The 7,012-nt window shown below is 40.6% G+C and overlaps 1 long non-coding RNA gene across 1 annotated transcript in view; it reads left to right on the top strand.

Moving 5' to 3' along the window:
• Positions 1-420: 420 nt before the first annotated feature.
• The window catches only part of LOC135494805 (uncharacterized), a 43,973-nt gene continuing 37,381 nt past the window's right edge, over positions 421-7,012 (top strand). The window contains exon 1 of the long non-coding RNA XR_010448461.1: positions 421-501. This is a non-coding gene — a long non-coding RNA (uncharacterized LOC135494805). The remainder of the gene's footprint in view (positions 502-7,012) is intronic.

Genomic DNA, 7,012 nt, shown 5'->3' with positions numbered 1-7,012 from the left:
TGGGACGAGATTGGCAGTTGCAAGGGTATAAATTGTGGAAGGAACGCACCCGATTTCACGCGGTACTTGCACAGTGATTCCACGGTTTAGTACTGACTATTCCATGGTTTAGCACAGGTTACATGGTTTCACTGATTCCAAGTTTTATCAACTACCCGTTTGAAGGGCGAAAGTCCCTCTGAATACGAGACAACTCGCAAAACGAGGATCGAGCATCATTATTCACAGTCCCGGGGCAGTCTTTTTCGTCATCATATTTTTACTGGCGAGGGGAGAGGCCGGTCCACTGCGTTCGGAGTGTAATTCACAAAAGCTTGGTGCGGTATTCGGGTGGTATGATAAACGCGTGACTTCGCTTTTGGCTTGGCGCCGCCAAGTGGTCTCGAAATAAACAGCTGCCAGTTAAGAATTTCCTGAGATTTGTTTAAATGGTATATATCAGTCCCATGTTCTACACGTTTCTAATCATTCACTATTTGTTCAGAGCGAGCTTAGGAGAAGGTAAGCACTCTATCCAGAGAATATTTGCAGGTTGATAAATGCTTTACTTGATTTTTTTTCTTTTTTCTTGGTTCTCAACTTACACTGTGACTCTTTTTTCTTTTAATTTGTCGTCAGAAATTTCCAGTTGGTAAGCAAAGGTTCTTCAACATGTTCGTTTTTCTCGAATAATTTTCTGCCAAACTTTCAATCGCAAAGCAAGCGGAAGTAAACGTTCAGATGAATACTAGCTGTTGTCTTCGTATATACATGTATGTATACTACTTTGTTGCTAGTCGGCAAGCTGCGTCGGAGTGACCATGGCCACACTCTCTGCCGGTAGACCCCAGTTCTACTCCGCCTCAGAATCATTAAATTAAATGTTTTTCTACACAGAAATATTCTACGTTTTCGGGGCACTCACCGGGTCATTCTGAGGAGGAATTTAAGAAGGGAGTTGCTCTGCTGCGCTGTCCTTTTGACCTCACTCAGGTCTGCGGCCCTCGATATATCAGATATTACCTAAGTTTCAGTGGCCTGTTGCCTAACAAATCCCATTGTGAACCTGACGCCGTTAGGCTTGTATTCCATGCCATTTTTTCGCGGCATTTGCGTTTAAAATGTGTTGCCCTTATATTTGATATATACATATCACTAGATTTTCCATTTTGATGTCTTTCAGGCCAACATATTTTAAATGCAAATGCAACGGAAAATGGAAAGTCCATTTGCCTTTAAAATGCGTTGCCATTTTTCGCAGCATTTGCGTTTAAAATGTGTTGGCCTTATACTACTCACCAATGATCTATCCATGGACACTTTTGCCTGTTTAGCTTGTCGGATTATATAGCTAGTCTTTATCATTTCTTGATGACATAAAACTTTAGAGATGATCATGATCAGTTCACTATAATTAAAAATTACTCTAAGACGTTGATGAAGAGGTTCCTGTAAAACACCTACGACCAGGGCTCGGACCTATCATTACTTGAGTATTGCCGTCCCGCGCACGTTCCTTGTGAACGCATAAAAAAACATCTGTCAAAACATTTTTTTGTGGTCTCAAGTTCTCCTTACCCATATCACCGTCGGCCATCTTATCCTTGCCGATCAAATGAGCGGAAGGAATACTGGAGTTGGTACATCTGACGCCGTTCTGGGGGTGGGTGGTGCTGGGGCCTGTCCCATCATCTCCCCATGTGAGACCCGAAGAGGTCCCCATACAAAGACCACCTGGGAGGAAAGGACAGAAGGATTAGAAACCTGGATTGCTTGGCTTAGAATGCGAATCTTTGACTCGATTTAAATGTTGTACATTATTCTTATAATAAGGTTTCTAAATTTCGCGCACTTATCATTTCGGCTTCGGCGAGAGTTTTGCGCCATAGTCTATTAACATCCTATCGTTTGTCCTCTTTTATGCGCCCTTTCGTTCAGTGGTCATTCGTCATTTTATTACACTTGGAATTAGATCGTTGGGGGCTGGATCCGTTTTTGTACTTTGTATTTCATATATTTCGAGAGAACGGATTTGTAAGTAGATTTTTTTAGTAGTTATACTCTCTTTGATAAATAATATGCATTTAGGTTTCATTTTCTTGTTCGGATTGACTACTTATTTTCAAAAAATGTTCTTTACAAATCGATATTGTTATTATTGTTCTAACTGTTCGTCATATCTGAATTTTGTATGATACAAGGTGCTAAATGTATCTTTGTTTTCTTACGGTTGCAAATGAGACATATTTTTATGAGAATTATGATTTGTCCGAGAACAGGGATAACACTGAAAACCCCCTGGCCAGTTAACTTGTAATTGAAAATTATAACATTTAAAGTCCCATTGTATAAGAAATAGGTATCTTGGAGGAGTAGAAAGTTAAAAAAAATCGTGGGCTGAGGACTAACTGGTTCTATCTCCAATTTAAAAAAAACAGTACTCTGCAAAGAAACAAGAATTTCATATTGAAATTATCATTGATGTTGTATCAATAATAAAGTCATTTATGGCCCCCTATCCAAATCCAACAACTCGTATCACTTGTACTTTCCTATCGAAATGCATGTAGGTGGACGAATCATGTGATGATATTTAACCTCAGCCCACGAAATATCTGCGCGACCATGGATTTTGACCCCAGAACTGCACTTCGATGCAGGGTACTCGGTGTACCAAGTTCTAGGCCATTATTTGGATGACAAATTCAAGATAACCTAACCTTGGAGAAATGATTTCCGATCAAATGTTTCAAGAGACATTCGCAATGAATGGTAGGGCTCTAATCAAGATAGGGTTATCGGTTGGAGATGATAACGCGCGTTCGTCTGACAGAAAATACGAGGAAAGTTGAGCAAAAAAGGTACATATGCCATCTTATCTCTCGCAATACAAACTGTGTGTATAATGCTATCAAATGCACACCGATCGATTTACTCATAGTCTTTATCATTACGGCATCATACATCTATGACTGTTTTAGGATTTCGTCGGTAGAAAACGGCTAAATGGTTGACATTTTTCCACAAAAGGATGCGATGTAGCGTTATTACTTTTATTCCGCAAAGACTGTGATCAGTTTTAAAATTAGGTTTCGTGTGACACAATTAGTTTCTCGGGGACGTGAATTCTTACTTACGCGATTAAGTGTCGGTTCAATCATGAATGCATCGATACCTCAACCGTGGGCAAATAGGTCAAGAGATAGATGGCAATGAAAACCCCCCTCACCCCCCCCCCCCAAGAAGTTTTTACAAAGCTTCATCAACGTAATCTAAAATATTTCTCAAACAATGATATGGAGATGTGCATGGAACGACGATAGAAGTCAATTTTGCTGCAAATGCAAGATATATTTTTCAATATCATACGCACTGCTTCCCGCATGGTATACAGTCCTTGCGTTTCTTCCGTATACTTATGAGGTATATGTACGACTTGTCGTCCAAACTACACAAACTGATGACGTCATACGCAAAATTGATAGGGATACGTTAGGTCTTATTAGGGAGGTTTTTTTTGTATTCATGCGCGGCCAACCCATAACCGTAGTTCCTAAAATCATTGATTTCTCGGTCCTCACAGTATGGCAGTGTTGATTCAGCAGTTGTTTTGGCAAAGACATGTTTTTTGGAGTTTCTGAAACCTAGAGCGCTACTCAATAGGCGGTTAACAATAAACTACGCGTTTACTGTTGTTGCCGACGTATGTGTACACTGAACTTGGGATGTGCGTCGGCCCCGTGTTGAAATGCCGTCCAGTGCCAGTTGGTGCGTTTTTCGCTGATTTGTGCGAAATTCAACATATCTCAAAAGTTCAATGGTTGACCCTCGTTTTTTAAACATTTTTGTGTAGCGTAACCAACTGTCTTTCATGGGAGAATGGTTACTGTAAGAATTATTCAGGAAGTAATGTATAATATTTGGGTTTTTTCGTGATTGTCCGGCCCAATTAGCAATATTGCCATTTGGGATGGTGAACAGAGCTAGAAGCAAATACGACGCTTATGATTTATTTAAAGAAATAAAATTTAACATCCTGCAGAATCAGGGGAATCGGGTGTTTCCAGTGATATACGACACAAATGGGTTGTCCTCATGCATTCACTTTGGAAACGCATTTTAAAATAGATGTTACGTCCTGTTAATGGGGCACGTCATCATCGCGTACATTTGGGAAAAACTCCCTAACGAGACCTTATACGGGCAGGAGATTCGACGGTGCTGAAAGTCGCCATTACAAAGGACGTGGCGTATGTGTACTGACAACACTATGGTGGGCCTGAATGTCGGTTCAATGAATGCATCAGCAAAACTAAAAGGAGGCGACCTCTTTACTACAAAGGGCGTAGGCCTACTGACAACGATTGGCGATTAAGTGAAACCATACCGGGTAATCAATTCGAAGTATGAATACTCTATCTCCGGAACTATAACCCCAGACAAATAAAAGTCACTTGGCCCACCTTAATGGTGAATATTCATGACCCTAGCAAAAGCCTATTATAGTAGTCATACCTAGTCTTAGTTTTTTACCTTGGGGTCTTAGATCTTAGATCTTAGGTCTTAGTTTATATACACCTGAAGTTGAGGTCCAGGCCTTCTTACCTCCTATTTCATGCAACAACCAACCAGAAATAGGCAGGTCATAATTGTAAGTTATGTTGAATATTAATTGACTGGTTCGGGGTGGAGTTATCTGGTTTTATAGTTCCAGAGATATAGTATTACTTACCATCTACTCTTTCTTCTTTCAACTTTACATCCAAATACTGAAAGAAAAAGAAAGTGAATTTCAAATCAAGGGGCTTAATGACAGGATAGGTTTTCATTGCGCGAGTACAGCAACCAAATCGAAGCTGGTTTCATCCCTTTTGATAAGACATCATGTTTCATTTCCCAGAGCAAGCTTTTTCCCACATATCTGTTTCTCAATGAAAACGCATCGTACAATATGTCGTACTAAATATGATCTCAAAAATCTCAGTCACTCGTATTGACAAAACGTTCTCTCTTCATAAAGATGCCGGTCTGTTTGGCTGTCTCTGCGCAGCAAATCTGCTTCCCTACTTCTATTTTTTTTCACCAGCTTGTCTAGGATCGTGTTCTCCGAAGCAAGGGTGAACTGTAGCTTTGTGCACTTCATGCAAAGAGGTACTCCTCCAATTGGGTGACGCTTGTTCAAATTGTCGACGACTGTTAGGAGATATATAACAACAATGGTCTGAAGGAATAAAATTATACTGACAGGAATAAGAATTCCTAATCCAACTTTGATGTAGAGTCTTAATTTCGCGATTTGAAGTTTTTCATCTGTGCTGTTGCCACTTTCGATGGAACTCTCCCCGTTGGAGCTCTGAGAGGTACTCCGCACTTTATGTTCCAGGATGTGAGTTTGGGAGTTTGTACTTCGTGCGAAGCTGATAACTGATTGCTTTCGTTGGTACGTTGGCTTGTCATTTCGTTGGTAGCTAACAGTACGGGCAGGCATCTCTCCAATAACATCATCTAGTGTTGGCTGATCCATTGTAGTCGAATAAAAAAAAGAAGCTGAATATCTAAACGTTATGAAACTATTTCGGTGTAGAATTTGGGAGTCCAACGTCAAATGGCGTCCAGAGTTGAAACAGTGAAATTACTTTTCAGCAATTGCATGTACTTCTCAACATGTCCGGTTTTCTGAAGACAAAGAAAGTTCTTAACATATACATGTATGTCACGCGAAATGAAACTATATTCCTGCGTGTTGGCCTTCCCTGTAACGTTTTCCTTTGGCTTGATGACGTAATATCTTACAACAGTCTCATTGTCTCTTAAATTTGTGCTTCAGAACGGTTTTTTGGAACTCGGTTAATAAAGAATGACTCTTCGGCCCAAGTTCTTCAAGGCCTCGTATATCCACAGTCGTCGTTAAGGGATGCAGGAAATACCGCTTTTCATTCAGATATGTATATGCCACTGTCTCCTTTGAATCCGAATGCAAATCTCGATTTGCATTTACTCTGATTTGACTAATCTCGGACCGGTTCTCGGTATTCAATGAATGCTAGATATAATGCACATGCTCCTTCGATGCTTCATAACCTGTTCAACTTGGAAATACAATCCCTTGGCAACACCAAGTTGCCTAATATTCATGAATTCAAGCGTCGTCGTGGCGTTCGTTTCAATTTCGTAATAATTTATCAACCGGTCTTAGATCCATGCGTACATTAACTAGAGTAAATGGGACTCAAACAAGGATGATGGCGAACGCCTGAGTTCTTGCGAGCTTTATATCTTCAGAAAAGGGCATTTTTAAGTTCAATTTCGACTTCAGCTCCAGTGCTCTTCCGACCATTTTCAAAGATCACAAACTGCCGAATCCTTTCTACTAATGCACGGTACTTGGAAATAGCCCACATGGAGTGACGCATAAAGATTCTACTAATTATAGACGCCTGTTATCGGCGTCGTCATATTTTTAAATTCATGATATGAAACAGGCCTCCTTTTATTGCGTGTCAACCGGTGTCTACTTGATATGCATTTCAAAACTGTTGAACCCCGTGACCCTGGATTCTCGCCTATGTCGTATGTGTCGTCAACGCCAGAATCTAGGGGTGTCGTGGCATGTTTGACCTATGATCCGTCTATTCGGGCACTACGTTTCAGCACTGTTTTAACATGACCAAAACCGTTTGTAGTCGACCAAATATTTGTATTGAGCAATTATCTCAGGGTGAATACAGATGTATGAAATTGATAAACAACATCGGGCGATTTCAATGTAAATAGGAGGAAACAAGACAGTCAGGGGGAATATTATTGCTATTATAAATGAACCGCGAAGCGAACCCGGGCCTTAGATTTGACAGACGGGATGTTTTCACCGCGCCATTCCGACAGCACATTTCCAGACTACACCTACACCATGACCTTCCCGACGAAATTCCCTTCCCGCCAGTCCATCACTGCCTATCACTGCATCTCGTTATCTCAAGTGGTTACTGCACCATTTGGATACCAAGAACCCCACTTTTCTCTCATCTGTACT

The sequence above is a fragment of the Lineus longissimus genome, chromosome 10, assembly GCF_910592395.1.
Source record: "Lineus longissimus chromosome 10, tnLinLong1.2, whole genome shotgun sequence".
Lineage (NCBI taxonomy): Eukaryota > Metazoa > Nemertea > Pilidiophora > Heteronemertea > Lineidae > Lineus > Lineus longissimus.
This window is presented reverse-complemented; position numbering and strand designations above follow the sequence as displayed.